General features: G+C 51.8%; 1 pseudogene; it reads right to left on the reverse strand.

Moving 5' to 3' along the window:
* Positions 1-19,616, reverse strand: part of LOC124973755 (probable RNA-binding protein 19) — a 554,767-nt pseudogene that overhangs the window by 501,551 nt on the left and 33,600 nt on the right.

A 19,616-nucleotide genomic window follows, 5' to 3' on the forward strand; every position in this document is an offset into this window, starting at 1 on the left:
CACACGCCAGCAATGGGTCTCAGGCCAGCCCTGGAGGCCAGCAAGGCTCCGCTGTAGGACAGCATGACCAGGGCAGCGTGGAAGTCAATCCCACCACTCACCATCCAGTGAACTAAAACAACTGTAGCACCTAATCTCAGTGACCAGGAAGAGCAACCAGCACAGCCAGAAGCAGTACTCCCCACCCAGCACCCAGAGCAGCAGCTTCCTGACCTTCACGCACACCCATCTGAGCCCCGGCCACCCTCATCTGAGGCTGGGGACAAACGGAGGACATGCACTTCTGCCACCCCTGCTCTGCCTCAGTGGAAGGTCCATGCGGAGAAGCAGGTGAGGAGGAGAAAGTGCTACAGGTTGGGAAGAAGGAAAGAGGACTGTTTCCACAGCAGACAACGAGACTGCAGGAGCCCATGGGAAACACCTGCAGAAGTTCTCGAAGGGAGAGCTCTCAACTTCCTCCATTTAGAAGATGCAGCCTGGGTTAGCACAGTAGCCCTTAGGATGTTGAGGTACGTCCTGCTCTCCCTGGGTTTTCTAGTGTTTGAACAAGAAGAGGTGCTATATTTTATCAAATGCTTTTTCTGCATCTATTGAGATACTCATGGGATTCTTGTTTTTAAATCTATTGATGTGATGAGTCGATTTCCGTATGTTGAGCCAACCTGCATCCCTGGGATGAACCCCACTTGATTGTGGTGCACTGTCTTTTAAGTATGTTTTTGTATGTGATTCACCAGAAGTTTTGCATCTCTGTTAATTAGGGATATTGGTCTGAAGTTTTCTTTTCTTGATGTGTCTTTGTCTGGTTTTGATATCAGGGTGATTTTAGCCTCACAGAATAAGTTTGAAAGGGTTTCCTCCCTTTCTATTTCATGGAATAATTTGAGGAGTATTGGTGTTAATTCTTCTTGGAAGGTCTTGTAGGACTCAGCTGAAAATCCATCTTGTCCTGGGCTTTTCTTGATTGGTAGACTTTTGATGGCACCTTCTATTTCATTGCTTGAAATTGATCTTTTTAAATCATGTATGTTCTCCTGATTCAGTTTGGGTTAGTTCATATGTCTCTAGAAATTTGTTGGTGTCTTTAAGATTTTCTATTTTATTGGAGTATAAACTTCCAAAATAGTTTCTAATTATCTTCTGTATTTCAGTAGTGTCTGTTGTGATATTTTTCATCACATATTTTGGTAATGTGAGTATTTTCTCTCTTTCTCATCATTAACATGACTAGGGCTTCATCAATTTTATTTATTTTTTCAAAGAACTATCAAGAATACAAGCAACAACAAATGTTGGCAAGATGTTGGAAAAAGGCACACTCATACACTGCTTGTGGGACTGCAAACTGGATGGAGCAGCCATTATGGAAAGCAGTACAGAGATGTCTCAGAAAACCTGGAATGGAACTGCCATTTGACCCAACTGTCACTCTCCTCAGTTTACACCCAAAGACAAAATCAGCATACTACAATGATGCAGTCACATCAATGTTTATAGCAGCTCAGTTCACAATAGCCAAGCTATGGAACCACATTAGGTACCCTTCAATAGATGAATGGATAAAGAAAACATAGTACATATACACAAGGAAATATTACTCAACCTTAAAGAAGAATGAAATTGGGCATTTGCCAATAAATGGATGGAATTAAAGAACATCATGCTAAGCAAAATAAGTCAATCCCAAAGAATCAAAGACTGAATTTTTCTCTGATATACAGGTGCTAATTCACAATAAGTGCAGGTGCTATGAAAGAACAGAGTTACTTTGGGTTAGGTAGAGGGGAGTAGAGGCAGGGAGTGGTGTGTGGTAGGAAGGATAGTACAATGAATCAGACATTGTTATCCTATGTGCATATATGATTACATAACCGGTGTGATTCCATATTACATACAACCAGAAGAATGAGAAATTATTCTCCATTTATGGATGATGTGTCAAAGTGCATTCTACAGTCATGTGTAACTAATTAGAACAATTTTAAAAATCTACAAAACATCTAGAACCAAGAATGAGTTGAGGAGGTCATCCTGTGCACCAGCGGAAGACTACAGTTCTGGGCCAAACCCCACGTCTGATCTTCCAGACCCACTACAAGCAACGACACTTGCCGTACAGGCCTCCTGGGCAGTGCCTCCCTGCCAGGGGTTGGCCACTGTGCTGCAGGCTGGGCAAGGCAGCCCAGTGGCCCCAGCCAGCACTCCCACCAGTTTGCATTCCTGGCCCAGAAAGCCCTATTTTGAGGAAGGACCTTCACAGGGCCCACCTTCTGGGGAGGCAGGAGGGAACTGTGAAGACACTTCTCCACTGTGACTCACACTCCCTGCCGTCCACCTCTGCCCTGTCCCTTCTTCAGCCCAGGTCCTCGCAGGGCTCCCTGCCATCAGAAGTTCTCCCCACCGTGGGCACTGCTGGGCCCTCCTGGCTGCTCTACAGCAGCAATGGAACCAGAGCTGGCATGACTTTCCTTCCCCTACAGCCCACCACAGCTGGGCCCTGCAGCTCAACTGGGCACTTAACACCAGCAACACCAGTAGAACTCAAGACTTAGAGACACAACTTAAAATAAACCAAAAGAGGAGGTACCTAAGTATAAATCTAACAAAGTGTGTTCATGAGCAACCAGGGAGAATTATTCCATGAATAAATGGAAGAGGTATGGTGTTCACAGGGTGGGAGATTCATTGTTAAGACGTCAGTTCTCTCCAATTTGATCTACAAATTAAACACAAGCTCAATGAAAACCTCAGCAAGGTGTTCTGTAGATATTGACAAGCTGATTCTAAAATACACATGGAAAACAAACAAAAGAGAACAGCCAAGACAATTCTGAAAAAGACCTCCCAAAGGCAAGACTCACCACCACCGTGTAGTAACCAGAAGAGCATGGTATTGGCAGAAAGATAATCACACAGTACAATGAGCCAGGAGAGTCCAGAAAGAGCTCTCGAAACTCAGCCAACTGACTGTGTACAACCGGCAACATCAATGGAGAAAGGAGAAGTATTTTTTTAAGTTGCCTGAAATATTGGACATCTCTATACAAACAAACGCTAACGTATACTTCACACTTTATTCAAAATTTAACTCATAACAGATCACAGGCCTAAACAAAATGAAAATCTGAAAAACTTCTAGAAGGAAAGTGGATGGCCTCTGGGTTTGGTGATGTGTTTGTGGACATGACAGTCCAAGTACAATCCACCAAAGAAGAGCCCATGACAGGTTGCATTTCAGCATCGGCTTCTCTTCAATAAGAAACACTGCTGAGAGAATGAAAATCCAGCCACATACCTGATAGGGAACATTTGCAAATTGGATCTCTGGTGAACAACTTGTGAAACATCAGGAGAATACTTAAAACTGAACAACGAGAAGACGGTCTGTGAAAAATGGAGACCACCTGATCGGATATATCACCCAAGAAGACAATCAGTGGTAGAGAAGCTATAATGAGGTGGTCAACCTCATCAGTGAGGAAATGCAAATTTAAACCACACTTGCATCAGCAAGAATAGTTAAAATAAAAGCAGATGGATGTAATTTTGAAAACCAGCACACCAACAGCTGGCAAGGGTTTAGAGAAAGAGAAGCTGCCTCTTGTTGCTGGAGGGAAGGTACACAGCCACTTGCTGAAGGAGTTGGCAACTTCTTATGAAGTTAAATCCAACACACCAGCAACCCTGTGTTCTCGCAGAAAAAAATGATTCTCATGTGAATTGGATAGTCACTCTACCTGATAGTTCATGGCAGTAATAAAAAGGAAAAAACACAATTCATGCTAGAAATGGGTAAACTGTGAATTCATTTTTCTGAGTGAAAGAAACTAGTCTTCAAAATATAGCATTATAAGCTTCTGTCCTGTGACATTTGGGAGAGGGCAGGTCTGCAGGGGTGCCAGCAGCTCAGCGGCCACCATGCTGATGGAATGCATCCCCTGAGGCTTGGGGGTTCTTCCTCCGGTGGTCCTGTGCCATACCACACTGCTCTCACTCTTCCCTTGGGTGCGGCAGCTCAGTCACTAGGCTCAGACCCTGCCGACTCTGTGGGGATCACCAACTGGTTTCTGGGGGAACCCTCCACCGCCTGCATCTTCATAGGCACCCTTGGGCACCCTGGGGGGCATTGTCAGGGTGTGGGGATTTGCAGGAGGGTCAAATTTTCTCTGTTGATCCAAAACCAACAGCTCGTTGGATGGACTTATGCAGAAGCAGGAGGTGGAGAAGGATGGGTCCTGCTGAACTGCAGGCCACCGTGCTGGGGAGGCTGGGCTGGGGGAAGCTGGGCTGGGCCCTGCTCTGCTCTCCTTGGAAGCCAGTGACCCCACCTCTGTGCTTCATTCTCACTGCCTGTTACTGTTTTGCTGGTTTCTGTGTCTCAATCTGCTGCACACCTGCAAAATGCATACCCCTGGTCGTGCAGTGACAGACATCCAGGGGAACTTTGGAGTGTGAGGACCAGGCCAGGAATGGAGGGTCTTACAGCAGCTGCACTGCTGCCTGGTGGGAAAGATGCTGGGAGGCCCTCTGGCCACCCAGTGCAAGTGTGCAGTCCAGTCCTCTGGTCCGATTTCTCAGCTGAATGCTGGTGGATGGCTTATGCTCTAGTGAGGCTCCATCATGTTTCGTGAGCCACAGTTTCTTCTTCCAAGCCTTGGTACTTGACTAAGAGTGAAACTCACACAGTATTCAATAGGTCTGCTTGCTAAGCTCCTCTCTGGGGAAGCACGGAGGAGGAGATAGGCAATAATGGATCCTAGATAACCCCTATAATCCCGCACAAGCCCAGCATCTTAAAACGCACAAGCAATGTGTGTCTGCGTGGAGCAGGATGTGTCTGGCCCACTGCCCTCCCATCACCTCAAGGCACCAATATTGAGCTGAGCACAAGCGTCTCCTGCTCTCCTTCCCAGAACTACTGTCAAGCAGAGGCACCTTGTTGGAAGAGGGGGATCACAAGCTGGGGGTCCAGGCTCTAGGCTTCCTTCTCCAGGTGGCTCTAGGCCTCCTCCCACCTCCCCATCCTCATTCTCCCTTGGGAAGAGGTCCAATTTCTAGAACCGATCCCAGGCCAAAGTGGTCCTCTGACCACTCAGTTCCCAATTGACAAGGACACAGTCTACCCCAGTCAGAATGTGGCACCTGTTCCTTCACAGGTGCAAGCAGCTCTGACATGAGAGTCCACACCTGTCCCCAGAGACACTCATGCCAGCCACTCTATGCCTTCAGAATGCCAAGGACACACTCAGCTGGAGCCTCGTGGCTGAGAGGTCACTTAGCCCCACTCCTGATTCACCAGAAAAGACTAATAATCAGCCTGTCACCTTATGAGAACTGTACAACCTCACCAGCTGCCAAGAAAACACAACCTAAACCAGGTGCCATTCTTTAAATGGTCAAAAAAGCAGATTTTCAAAAGAAAACAAAACAAAACACTCAGGTTGTCAGCTGTAGCTAGGAATTAAGCATCATTTCCATACCTCTCTGATGAGTGTGTCCTTTTGTGTGAAATCTCAGATGAGCAGATCTTCCAAGTCTCAGGCATGTCCTAGACCTTTACCTCCTTTGGATCAACAATTCTAACTCCTGATTTTTCTCCTGAGGAAACAATCAAACAGACACACATTAAAATGAAAATTATAAGTTTTAAAATCAAACCTGGGGAAAACAATGGAGTGTTCATCAAGACAGTGGTTTTAAGTGAGTCAATTTAAAAGTAGTGTCTACATTTACATAAAGGGCCTCTGTATAAATCCAAAGTCCCTGTAGTAAAGCATCTAATGACATGGGGACATGCTCATGGCATAATGCTAATTGAAAAATGCAGGACTCAATTTCACACACGTTGTGATCTCCATGTAATGTTGTAAAAATGAACTTTGTCTTAGAGCCACCCTACACTTCCTCTTCCAAGTAAAGTAGTCATGTCTAACATGGTCTAAACAAAGAACATAACAGAGGCCACACAGAAGCATCCAGACCAGGGACAGTCTGAGAGGTGGCTCAGCTTGAGAGCCAAGTGCAGAGGAAGCTTTCCCCTCCCAGATGAAATTGCAGGCATGGTGCTGGGCACCTTGGCCTCCACCTGACTCTTACCTGTATCTGCTAAAACTCACTCTTCAGAATGAGAACTGAGATCCTGCCTAGCAAAGCAGCCCACAGAGTGTGGTCAGCAAATGTCAGGTGGGATGTGCTTTGATGATGGCTGAACAGTGTTAAGATGCATAAGCACAGAGGGGGAGCCCACACAGAGGGGAGGAGTCTGGGCAGTGGAGACACAGGAGTCCCAGTGCCCATGGGCCAACAGGAACTTCAGGGAGTGGCAGAGCACCTGCCGGAGATTGCTGGGCCCCTCCACTGAGCCAGCCAGAGCCCAAGACAGTGCCCAGATGGCTTCTGCTGAGCTGAGGATGAGGTCCTGTGCCGAGCCCCTTGGCATATCCCAGTGTGGGTGAACACAAGTCTCTCCACCTTCCCTGGGAGAGAGCTCACATGCTCACAGGTGGGAGTGACCATGTGGCTATTGCTCCCCAGCTCTGAGGTCAGTGTTGGTTTCCCCAGCACCACAGGGATCTGGCAGGACACCTCCCCAGGCCATCACTGTGCAGCTAACATTAACATTTCTGATCTCAGCACAAACTCAATGTTTTCCAGAGGCCAAGCCTCTTCTTTCACCCACCCAGAGAGCACAGCTCATGACTCTGGGGGACAGAGATGCCAGCCACAGCTGGGCCCAGGCCAGGTGCTTCCCGAGGTCCCTGGCGACACCAGCTCCCTGTGTCAGTGTCAGGCACGCTCTGTGCCTCCCTGACCATCAGTTCTGGGGTGCCGTGTTCTTGGCAGGGCTCATCTTCTCTGGGCAGGAGGGCTGACCCACCCTCCTCCTCTCTTCTTCACCTGCACATCTGAGCTCCCATTTCCCACCTGGCCCCACCTGGGTCCTGTCCTTCCACAGATCAGGCCTGCCATAGGTCTAGGTCCTGGCAGGGGCTGGGGTCCAGCAGAGAGGGGAGTACCCCAGCCAAGGGCAACCAGCAGTCACTAAGGATTGTCCAGGGACAGCACCAAGGCTTGACCTTGGACTGCTTTATGCCTCTGTCAACAGAGGCCCTCCAGACATGGCCCCAGAGTCCCAGCACCCCTGTGTACTTCCATGGGCTTGGGTCCCTGGCTCAGTGCTCCAGGGGAGCACCTGGACAGCATGCCCAGTGAGGGACAGAGCAGGGTGGGACTGGGACACATTGGACATTTTCAGCTGGCCATCCATATCCTGTGGGCACTCTCACTCCACCCCCACTTGACACCCACCATCTGCTTTCTTCAGTTTGCTTCCTTCCTTCTTTAAAGCTCTATATGTTTCTTGCATCACCACACGGGGAAATGCTTCCTGCGAGTGGATTAAACAGGAGTAACTCTGGAAGCTGGGTGGCTGTGCCCCAGAACAGGTGTGGCCTGCTTCTCTCTCTTCCTGCCTTCTGCCTCCCATGGTCCATCTGTGGGCATCATGTCCAGAAACTGACTTGCAGTCTCACACCTTCTCCCTGGAAGGAGACAGCTGCTTCTTGCAGACTGAGTGGGGTGTGGCAGCTGAGGACTCAAAGCCAAGTCCTGGCTGGGACACACATGGGCCAAGAGCAGCCACAGGCAGTCAGAGTCATGCAGGCCTCCCTGAGTGGGGTGAGAAGGAAGCCCAGGAATTCTCCTGCTGCTCAACAGAGTGTGGAAGCTCCACGGTGCAGCACATCCAGGACCTTGGAGCTGAAACCACAGGTCTCTCTTGCGAAGCTCTTTCAAGGACTATTTTATGTGAATACTTTATTCTTTTTTCTTGCAGGGAAATCTACATTGCATAAGCTCGAGGGCACCCCAGACACCTCACTTCACTCTGGCTATACAATTCTAGCAACAGTTACACAAACACAGATCCAGGCCCAGGCAACACTCTGTGTCCTGCCTCGTATAGACACCCTTTCCTCGCTGGCTCTACACAGTCTGTGTTCTCCAAGATGCAGAAGTGGCAGGGTGCGGCTCAGTGCCCAGTGTGTTGAACTGCACTTTGGTTTCTATGACATGCAGTCGGCAAGCCACATTCCTCCTAGGGCACGGGGAAGTGCTTGCTGGTTCCTGGTGCTGACCGGTGCTCACTGTGATGCTTCTCTACTCTCTTCTTCCTCAGGAGGAAGGTGGATGCTGGTCTGACAGCCTCCCTCTTCTTCCAGTAGCTAAAGAGTTTCCCTCCCCATCCTGCAGCACTGGATGAAAGCAAATGAGTAGGGAACTGTGTGATGGCCACTAAGCTCAGGAGTTCCAAGGAAAAAGGTCCTGGCAACCGGTCAAGCTCCACAGCCAGCAGGGAACCCTGGTCAACCTGGTTTCCCAACCCATGACACACATGTGCTGTGTCCTCTGTGCTTCTCTTCAGTATGAAGGAAACAAGAGCTCACAGAGACTTGCTCACAGAGGCTGTTCTCACAGAAGCCATGCTCACAGAGGCCTTGCTCACAGAGGCTGTTTTCACAGAGGCCGTACTCACAGAGAACTTGCTCACAGAGGTGGTGCTCACAGAGGCTGTGCTCACAGAGGTTGAGCTCAAAGAGATCTTGCTCAGAGAGTCCATGCTCACAGAGGCTGAGCTCACAGAGTCCGAGCTCATAGAGACCTTGCTGCCAGAGGCCGTGCTCACAAGAGCCTTGCTCACAGATGTGGTTCTCTAGGAGACCAAGCTCACAGTGGGCTGTCTCACAGAAGCCGTGCTCACAGATGTGGTGCTCACAGATGCCTTGCTCAAAGAGGCTGAAGTCACAGGGACTGGGTTCACAGAGGCCAAGCTCAGAGAGGCTATGCTCACAGAAGCCTAGCTCACAGAGGGCTTGCAAATAGAGGCCTTGCTCAGAGATCTTTCTCACAGAGTCCTTGCTCAGAGAGGCTGTTCTCACAGGGGCAGAGCTCACAGAAGATGAGCTCACAGAGGCCTTGGTAACAAGAGGCTGTGCTCACAGAGGCCTTGCTAACAGAGGGCTTGCTCAGAGAGGCCAAGCTCATAGAGAGCTTTCTCACAGGGGCCGTGTTCACAACATGTGAGAGCTTGCTCACAACGGCCTTGCTCACAGATGCGGTTCTCTAGGAGACCAAGTTCACAGTGGGCTTTCTCACAGAGGCCATGCTCACAGGTCCGTACTCACAGAGGTGTAGCTCTCAGAGGGATTGCTGACATAGGCGGTGTTCACAGAGGCCATGCTCACAGAGGACGAGCTCACAGAGGGCTTGTTCACAGAGGTCGTGCTAACTGAGGTTATGCTAACAGAGGCTGTCTCACAGAGGCTGTGCTCACAGAGGTCTAGCTCAAGAGGTATTGCTAATAGAGGACATGCTCACAGTGGCCTTGATCACAGAGACCTTGCTCAGAGTGGCCCGTGATCACAGAGACCTTGCTTACAGAATATTCGTTCATAGGGCCCGTGCTCATAGAGGCCTTGCTCACAAAGGCCGTTCTAACAGAGGCTGTGCTCACAGAGACCTTGCTCACAGAGGCCGTGCTGACAGAGGCCGTTCTGACAGAGGCCAAGCTCACAGAAGCCATGCTCACAGAGGCTGAGCTCACAGGAGCCGAGCTCACAGGGGTCAAGCTCACAGGGGCTGAGCTCACAGAGGATGAGATCATAGAGACCTCGGTAAGAAGCTGTGTTCACAGAGGCCATTCTCACAAAGGCCATGCTCACAAAGACCATACTCACAGGGGCAGAGCTCACAGAGGTCGAGCTCACAGAGGTCATTCTCACAGAAACCAAGCTCAGAGAGGCTGTGCTCAGAGGCCATTCTCACAGAAGCCAAGATCACAGAGGCTGTGTTCACAGAGGCCTAGGTCACACAGGGCATGCTCATAGAGGCCAAGTTAACAGAGAGCTTTCTCACAAGGGGCTGTGCTCACAAAGACCTTGCTCACAGAGGCCATGCTCATAGAGGCCTATCTCACAGAACTGTGCTCTCAAAGGCGTACCTCTCAGAAGGCTTGCTCACATAGGCGGTGCTCACAGAGGCAGACCTCATAGAGAACTTGCTCACAGAGGCCGAACTCACAGAGGACGTGTTCACAAAGGCTGAGTTCATATATACCATGCTCACAGAGGCCTAGCTCTCAGAGGGCTTGCTCACAGAGGCCTTGCTCACAGAGACCGAGCTCACAGTGGACTTGATCAGAGATCATGCTAATGAGGTCGTGCTTACAGAGGCTGTACTCACAGAGGTCTAGCTCTAGAGGACTTGCTAATAGAGGACATGTTCATGGTGTCCTTGATCACAGAGACCTTGCTCACAGTGGCTGCGATCACAGAGACCTAGTTCACAGAGTCTGTGCTCACAGGGGCCATGTTCATAGAGGCCTTGCTCACAAAGGCCATTCTCACAGAGGCCATGCTCATTGAGGCTGAGCTCACACTGGTCTTGCTCAGAGAGTTCATGCTCTCAGAGGCTGAGCTCACAGAGCATAAGCTCATAGAGGCTAGCTCACACACGACGTTCTCACAGAGGCATTGATCACAGAGGCCGTTCTCACAAAGGCCATTCTCACACAGGCTGGGCTCACAGAGTCCGAGCCCACAGAGGCCATTCTCACAGAGTCCGAGGTCACAGAGGACTTCATCACAGAAGGCTTACTCACAGAGGCCATGATCACAGGGGCCTAGCTCTCAGAGGGCTTGATCACATAGGACTTGCTTACATTGGCAATGCTCACAGAGGCTGAGCTCACTGATCTTGCTCACAGAAGCCTTGCTAAGAGAGTCCATGCTCACATAGGCCTTGATCACAAGGACCTTACTCAGAGTGGCCATGATCACACGGGGACCTTGCTCCCAGAGCCAAGCTCACAGAGGGCTTCCTCACAGGGGCCAAGCTCACAGAGGCCTAGCTCACAGAGGACTTGCTCACATAGGCCTTGCTCAAAGAGGATGTTCTCACAGAGGCCTTGATCAAAGAGGCTGTTCTTACAAAGGCCATACTCACAGAAGCCTTGCTCCCACAGGCTGGGCTCACAGATTCCGTGCTCACAGAGCCCAAGGTCACAGAGGGCTTGCTCACAGAGGCCGAGTTCACATAGGCCGTGCTCACAGAGGCCTAACTCTCAGAGGGCTTGCTGACATAGGCCTTGCTCAAATAGGCAGTGCTCATAGTGGCTGAGCTCACAGACCTTGCTCACTAAGGCCTTGATCAGTCTCCATGCTCACAGTGGCCTTGATCACAAGGACCTTGCTCAGAGTGACTATGATCACGGAGACCTTGCTCATAGAGCCGAGCTCATAGAGGGCTTTCTCACATAGTCTGTTCTCACTGAGGCCTAGCTCACAAAGAACTTGCTCATAAAGGCCTTGCTCACAGAGGACAAGCTAACAGAGGCGTTGCTCACAGTGCCATGCTCCCACAGGCCAAGCTCACAGGGGCCATGCTCACAGGGGCCAAGCTCACAGTGGATGAGCTCACAGAGGCCTTGGTAACAAGAGGCTGTGCTCACAGAGGCCATTCTCCCAAAGGCCGTACTCATAGAGGCCTAGCTCACAGACACCATACTCACAGAGGCCTTGCTCACAAAGGCCATTTTCAGAGAGGCCATGCTCAGAGACGCCGTACTCACAGAGGCCTTTCTCACAAATCCATGCTCACTGAGGCCATTCTCACAGATGCCAAGCTCAGAGGTTGTGCTCAGAGAGGGCTTGCTCACAGAGGACATGATCATATAGGGCTTGCTCAGAGAGGCCAAGCTCACAGAGAGCTTTCTCACAGGGGCCGTGCTCACAAAGACCTTGCTCACAGATCCATGCTCACAGAGGCATAGCTCTCAGAGGGCTTGCTCACATATGCATGATCACAGAGGCTGTGCTCACAGAGGCCAAGCTCACAGAGGCCGAGCTCACAGAGGCCATGGTCACAGAGGCAGAGCTCATATATACCATGCTCACAGAGGCCTAGCTCTCAGAGGGTTTGCTGACATAGGGCTTGCTTACATAGGGGTTGCTCAGAGACGCCTTGCTCAGAGAGTCCATGCTCACAGGGGCTGAGCTCACAGGGGCCGTGTTTACAGAGGCCTTGCTCACAGAGGCCGAGCTCACTGTGGGCTTGATCACAGAGGTCATGCTGAGGTTGTGCTTACAAAGGCTGTCTCACAGAGGCTGTACTCACAGAGGTCTATCTTCAGAGGACTTGCTAATAGAGGACATGCTCATAGTGGCCTTGATCACAGAGACCTTGCTCAGAGTGGCCATGATCACAGAGTCCTAGCTCACAGAGTCTGTGCTCACAGGGGACGTGCTCATAGAGTTCTTGTTCAAAAAGGTCATTCTCACAGAGGCTGTGCACATAGAGGCCATGCACACAGAGGCCATGCTCACAGAGGCTGTGCTCACAGAGGACTTGCTCATTGAGGCCATGCTCATACAGGCCTTGCTCACAAAGAACTTGCTCACAGAGGTGGTGCTCTCAGAGGACTTGCTTAAAGAGGCTGAGATCACAGGCACTGGGCTCACAGAGGCCAAACTCACAGAGGCTGTGCTCACAGAACCTAGCTCACAGATGGCTTGCTAACAGAGGACATGCTCACAGTGGCCTTGATCACGGAAACGTGCTCAGAGTGGCCGTGATCACAGAGACCTTGCTCAAAAAGCCTGAGTTTACAGAGGGTTTTCTCTCAGAAGCCATGCTCACAAGACCTTGCTCACAAAGGCCATTCTCACAGAGGTCAAGTTCATAGAGGCTGTCTCAAAGACTCCTTGCTCACAGAGGCTGTCTCAAAGTGGCCTTGTTCACAGAGGACATTCTCACAGAGGCCTTGTACAGAAAGGCCGTTCTCACATGGCCATTCTCACAGAGGCCAAGTTCATAGAGGCTGTCTCAAAGACTCCTTGCTCACAGAGGCTGTCTCAAAGTGGCCTTGTACACAGAGGACATTCACACAGAGGTCTTGTTCACAGAGGCCGTTCTCACAAAGGCCATTCTCACAGAGGCCTTGCTCACAAAGGATGGACTCACAGAGTCCGTGCTCACAGAGACCATTCTCACAGAGTCCGAGGTCACAGAGGACTTCCTCAAAGAGGGCTTGCTCACAGAGGCTGAGCTCACATAGGCTGTGCTCACAGAGTCCTAGCTCTCAGAGGGCTTGTTCACAGAGGGCTTGCTTTCATTGGCAGGACTCACAGAAGCTGAGCTCACAGACATTTCTCACAGAGGCCTTGCTCAGAGATTCCATGCTCACATTGGCATTGATCACAGAGGACCTACCTCAAAGAGATGAGCTCACAGAGGGCTGTCCCACAGAGTACGTTCTCACAGAGGCCTAGCTCACAGAGGACTTGCTCACATAGGCCGTGCTCAAAGAGGACCTTCTCACAGAGGCCTTGCTCAAAGAGGGCATTCTCTCAGAGGCCTTTCTCACAGAGACTGAGCTCACATAGGCTGTGCTCACAGAGGCAGAGCTCACAGACTTGCTCAGAGAGTCCATGCTCACAGTATCCTTGATCACAAGGACCTTGCTCAGAGTGGCCATGCTCACAGAGACCTTGATCAGAGAGCTGAGCTCACAGAGGACTTGCTCACATAGGCCAAGCTCACAAAGGATGAGCACACATAGGCCTTGCTCACAGATCTTGCTCACCGGTTCCTTGCTCACAGAGGCTGTTCTCACAGAGGCTGAGTACACAGGGGCTGAGGTCACAGAGTATGAGCTCACATAGTCCTTGCTAATAAGAGCTGGGTTCACAGAAGCCATTCTCACAAAGGCTGTGCTCACAGATGCCTAAATCAGAGGGCTTGCTCATAGAGGCTATGAGCACAGAGGTCTTGCTCACAGATGCCGTGATAACACAGACCTTGCTCACAGAGGCCATGCTCACAGAACCCATTCTCACAGATCCATGCTCTCAGAGGACGAGCTCAAATAGGGCTTTCTCACAGAATCCTTTCTCACAGAGGTCTTTCTCACAGAAGTCTTGCTCACATAAACCACGATCATAGAGTTCATCTCAAAGAGGCCTTGCTCAAAGAGGCTGTGCTCACAGAAGCTGAAATTACAGAGGTCAAGCTCACAGAGGCTGTGCTCACAGAGGCCAAGCTGACAGAGAGTTTGCTCATAGAGCCCATGCTCACAATGTCCGTGATCACAGAGACTGCTCACAGAGGTCGAGCTCACAGAGAGCTTTCTCAAAGAGGCCATGCTCACAGAGACCTTGCTCACGGAGGCCGTGCAAATAGAGACCATGCTCACAGAGGCTATTCTCAAGAGACCAAGCTCACAGTGTGCTTTCTCACAGAGGCCATGATCATAGAGTCTGAGCTTCAGGGTCCATGCTTAGAGAGGCCTTGCTCACAAAGGCCATTCTCACAAAGGGCTTTCTCATGAGGCTGTGCTCACAGAGGCCTTCATCACATAAGCCATGCTCACAGAGGCCATACTCACAGAGGCCTTGCTCACAGAGGTCAAGCTCACAGAAGCTGTGTTCACAGATGCCGAGCTCACAGAGGCCATGTCCATAGAGGCCATGCTAACTGAGGTCGTGCTTACAGAGGCTGTCTCGCAGAGGCTATGCTCACAAAGATCTAGCTCCAGAGGTCTTGCTAATAGAGGACATGCTCACAGTGGCCTTTATCACAGAGACCTTGCTCAGAGTGGCTGTGATCACAGAGACCTTGCTCACAGAATCTGTGCACACAGAGGCCTTGCTCACAGAGGCCATTCTCACAGATGCCAAACTCACAGAGGCCAAGTTCTCAGAAGCCATGCTCACAGAGGTCTTCCTCAGATAGTTCATGCTCACAGAGGCTGAGCTCACAGAGCCCGAGCTCATAGAGGCCTTGCTAACAGATGACATGCTCACAGAGACCTTGCTAACAGAGGATGTGCTCACAGAGGCCTTGCTCACAGAGAACTTGCTTACAGAGGGCTTCCTCTCTGAGGCCATGCTCACAGAGGGCTTGCTAATGAAGGACATTCTCACAGTGGCTTGATCACAGAGACTTTGCTCACAGTGTCTGTGCTCACAGGGGCTGTGCTCACAGGGTCTGCACTCATAGAGATATTCCTCCCAAAGGCTATTTTCACAGAGGCAGTGCTCACAGAGGCTCTGCTCACAGTGGCCAAGCTCATATAGACAATGCTCACATATTCCTATCTTTCAGAGTGCTTGCTCACATAGGCGGTGCTCACAGAGGCCGAGCTCACAGACCTTGCTGACAGAGGTCTTGTTCAGAAAGTCCTTGCTCACAGACCTTGCTCACAGTGTTTGTTCAGAGAGTCCATGCTCACAGAGGTCGAGCTCCAGAGCCCAAACTCGTAGAGGCCTTGCTCACAGAGGACGTGCTCAAAGAGAACTTGCTCACAGAGGCTGTGCTCACTGAGGCCTTTCTCAGAGGCTGTTCTCACAGAGGACTTGTTTACAGAGGCCATGCTCACAGAGGCTGTGCCCACAGAGGACAAGCTCAGAGATGCCAAGCTCACAGGGCTGGTGCTCACCAAAGTCTTGCTCACAGAGGCCTTTCTTATAAAGGCCGAACTGGCAGATGCTGTGCAGAGGGGTCGGGAGGGCAGGCACAGAAGGGCTTTCCCCAAGATGGCAGGGTGAGAGCCAGGCAGCGGCCAGTCGTCACAGACACCCAGCATCCAAATGCTCACTGAACCATGTGGCAGCCTTGACCTTTACATCATTCAAGGGCACAGGCTTGGCCACTGCTTAAAAGCATCTGAAGGTTCAGGGGCCTTTCTGGTGTGGCTTGCAGAGAGAGCTCGGTTCCTAATCTGCAGCTCCCAAAATCCCTGGCCCTGTGCCTAAGGCTGTGGTCCCTGGGGGTGGAGCTGGCGTCTGAGTGAAATACCCCAAAAGTCCCTCCAACCTCCCAGAAAATACAGCCAGGTGGCTCTGCATAAGCAATCCTCGGTGGCCAAGGGCATGCACGTGTGCACAACTGGGGCTGAGCAGTGCACTGTCTGATGACGGAGTTGAACTGAACCTTGACCTGAATGCAAGAGGAAGATGACCACAGAGTCTGAGGAGACACGTCTTAGCTGACAGCGCACAGTGCCGGTTACACAGCGGGAGTTCCGGTGTCTAACCAAAGACCAGGAAGTGCTCTTCCCTCTTCCCTGCACTGGCAGGGCCTGGCACATGGGCCTCAGTGAGTGAGCTGTGGTCACTGCAAGTGAGGTTGGCTCCCCAGAGGTGATACAGACCCCTGACCAGGTGCTCACTGAGGCGATGGCTCCCTCCTCCTGCTAAGGGTCACATTTATCCCCGCCTTAGGGCTCAGCAGGAAGGCTGTCTCCTCCATCTACACAGAACATTCAATCTACATTCAGATACTCTCCAGCTCCTTCCAGCACGTTTGCTGCCCATCCCTGGCCCTACCTACTGTTGTTCTCTGGCCACTGAGGGTTTCCTGCCCACCCTCCTCCCATCTCATCTCCACACAGGGGCTGGAAACTGTCCTGGAGCACAAATGAGACCCTTTCCAATGTGATCCCAGTCCTCCAACAGTCTCGCCCAGCCTTCAGGCTGTCATCCAGTCCTTTAAGTGACCTGCAAATCTGGTCCTAAACACCTCCATCTCCCCTTATGCTCACCATACACTGCTCTGCCAGCTGCACTGGGGGGCTTATTCCCCCAACTCCCTGGAGTCCCTGACACAGGCCCTGTGCACATGCCATCCTCTGCTCCTGGACAGTTTTCCCTCCAGGTCTCTGTACAGGTGACTTCGTGTGGGCAGGTGTCACCTCAGCCATCTGCTCCTCAGGGGCTCCCCTTTGCCCATCCAGCCCAATGCAGCCCCACTTCTGAAGTCATGTGACTGAGAATTTGGCATGACCTTGTGTTAATTCATGGCTCCACTGCCCATCTCCCCACAACAAAGAGAAAGGGTCTCCCCAGGCCTACCACAGTGCTGTCACAAACTAGGCCCATGACACAAGCATGTGGTTGGAATAAGTGAATGAAAGTGGTCGTGGAGGACTGAGAGGGGGGCTTCATTGCTTGGGTGTTGTCCCCTGGAAACCTGGTGAAAGGATGGGCCCAGCAGGACGGAAGCTCAGGGGTTGCCCCCAGTTTCAGAGATGACGGGCCCCCAGCATGGACCCTGACTCACAGCTCGCTTACCTGCAGCTGCTTGCGGGGTTTCTGGGCCTGCTCTGGCTTCTGGTACTCCACGAATCCAAATCCCATGGAAATCAGTGCTTCTGGAAGAGGGGGCCTACTGTGAGAGGGAGCACGGAGTGAGCCAGGGTTAGGCATTGGATCCTTTCCAGTTCCCTTTTCAGCCCCCACATGGCCTCAGCTCCAGGCTTGCCACTTACGATTAGTTGCCCCAGCAAACCCACCACTGATGATTACTGACTAATAATTAACAGAAGACTGATGTGACAATTAACTTCCTAATACGATTCTACCTTTGTGAGGGAGGGGAACTGACTCGGGGCTGACCACTGTTCTCCAGCAGGAGTCTGCCTGGACAGCCCTGCCTACATGTGGTGTCACCAGCACCCAGGTCTGCCTCCGGGGGCCTTTTTGACGCTTGGATCTGGTTCCTGGATTTAGGGTCTAAAGTTCTGACTGGGAGGGTGAAGGTGCCCTGGCTCCGCCTGGTTCCCCTCTGAGGTGGCAGGAGGTCAGAGGGCAAGAGCAACAGCAGCCTCTCCAGGGGCGCTGCTTCCTGACAGTGTGTGTGTGTCAGGTGTAGAGTGGTAATGCTGGGGAGTCCCATGGGACACCCCAAAGCACAAGGTCTCTAACTGCATCTCTGCCTCCCCTGCAGAGCCCTGCACCTGTGTTTCTATCCAGAGGCCAAGGGACCCAGGGCCAGGCATGCTAGGGAACCTCATGAACAGCCCAAATGTGGCTCAGATCTGCTCAGGGCAGGCAGTCCTGTCCCATGGTGACTGTCAGTTTGCTCTCTGATCAGAGAGTTTTCGTTTGGGGGCAGAAGGCTGTGGGTGGTGGGCTGGTGGCATCTGCACCTGAGTGTCAAATGTACTCCTGAGAAAGAGGAGCTCACCCAGCCTCTGACACAGCAGGGCCATTCTGCCTGGGAGGCCAGTCTCTGCCAAGAGCAGGACCTGGCTCCTGGCCTCTGTGCCCGTGGGATCAGCCCACAGGAAATGCTGACCTGGGACTGCAGGAGAGGGGCACATGCTGGTGCCAAGGACCCAGCCCTGCTGGCCCCCTGTGTGCCAGTTCTGCATGAGCTCTGCCCACCATCTCTCCTTGTGCCCCTCAAGGGTTAGCAGTATGACCTGCTGCTCCACAGTCGCCTCCAACCAGCCATCCTTCACACCAGCCCCAGGCCAAGCGCGGCCTCATCCTGCTGCACCTACCTGACCAGATACCATCTAGCTCTCCCCAACACCTGACCAGATGGCAGGCTCCGGAAAGGACAGTGGACACCTCAAGAGCTGCTACCAACACTGATGATGGGGTGGCAAGGTGCTGCTGAGTGCTCGCAGGGGTGAGGGCAGGCTCCCAGAGGGGCAATGTCCCTGCAGCCTCTTTTATCTGCTGCCATGGCAGCCTGAGCAGATAGAGGCAAGGGACCTCTAACTTCATGCACAGAAGCGTCTGCTTAAAACCCTCAGTGGTTCCCCACCAGGTTGCAGTCCAAACCCCTGCAGGGCATAAAAGCCACTTCCTAAGCTGGAAACTGCCTGCATTTCCAGGACACCTCCTGTCTTGGCCTCTGCCAATAGGCTGCTCAGCTTCCCTGCCTCTAGGCCCACTCTGAGTTGAAGACCCTGCCACAGCCCTCCTGGCCCTGTGCTGAAGACACCAGCTCATATTTCCCCCAGCTACTGCAGGTGCCTGGGGACAGGGACTTTTCTGGCACTCACTGCCTGGTGGCCCAAGCCAGTTAGGGAGTGAATGGGCAGTGGTCACTGTTAACTCGTGCTGCACTGCACCATGTCCGTGAATCAAAGGGTTGCTGCATGGGGTACGTGGCTGTGATAAAGGAAAAAGGATGTGTCCTTTTTCATGCTCTGCAGGGAACCAGGGCATGAATGAGGGGAGGCCAGGAGCATCAGAACAAGACCTGGGGCTGAAAGGGGCCAAGTGGTCTCTGCCTGCCAACTACCTAATGGCCAGGGAGGTGCAGATTAATGACATGGTGGAATGATCTAGAAGTTCTACGTATGGGTCGTTTCCCTTGGAACTGAAGCGGGAAAGCCCACAATCAGTCCTTCTTGCTGTGTCTGGAGGGGTGGGGAGGAGGGAGACCCGGGGTGCTGACAGTACCCTACCCGCCCACTAGGTGCATAATTCCAGGACCATGGGACAGCCTGCGAGGCTCTGGACAGACCAGGACACATGGGCCTCTTCGACTGTGCAGCAGGAATCTCTAGGAGAGAGGAGGGGCTGTTTCAGACAAGCCTGGCTGCCCTCCCTGCCCGCAGTACAATTTCTTCTGTAACCACTTCCTTCCAGCCAAGATCTCCATGGGTTACCTGCTTTGCTCTTCATGGAGATGGAGCAGCTCCTCACAGCACCCACTTTGGAAAACACCTGGAGAAAAGAGGATCATGCAGCCCCTGACTTCTGGGAGCATTCACCACCTGTGCGGGAGCCTCTCCAGTCACCATGGGTCTACCCGTGGGCACA

This window comes from Sciurus carolinensis, unplaced genomic scaffold (assembly GCF_902686445.1).
Source record: "Sciurus carolinensis unplaced genomic scaffold, mSciCar1.2, whole genome shotgun sequence".
Classification (NCBI taxonomy): domain Eukaryota; kingdom Metazoa; phylum Chordata; class Mammalia; order Rodentia; family Sciuridae; genus Sciurus; species Sciurus carolinensis.